We start from the raw sequence: 313 nt of genomic DNA, 5'->3' as shown, positions 1-313 counted from the left end.
CCCCTTTTATTAATTTCTAACTTCCATCCCACCAACTTCTCTCTCTTGGCTTCAATTTTCAAACTTTAATTTCGATTGCTTACTTTTGACTATAGTATCTATAGTTAGCATTAATTAAATTGATGGGGGCAATAGTTTCTAGTTTGTCCTATGGGACTTAAATTGATATAAATAAACATTTATGGGACTTAAATTGATATAAATAAACGTTGATGCAAGAGTATATTTAACACGGGTCTTTTCAAGAGGTTTTTTTTCTCATTCACATGCTTATAAGAAAAATTCTGAAGAGGTAATATAACATAGGTGTAAC

The sequence above is a fragment of the Cucurbita pepo genome, chromosome LG06, assembly GCF_002806865.2.
Source record: "Cucurbita pepo subsp. pepo cultivar mu-cu-16 chromosome LG06, ASM280686v2, whole genome shotgun sequence".
NCBI lineage: Eukaryota > Viridiplantae > Streptophyta > Magnoliopsida > Cucurbitales > Cucurbitaceae > Cucurbita > Cucurbita pepo.
Note: the sequence above shows the minus strand (reverse complement) of the source record.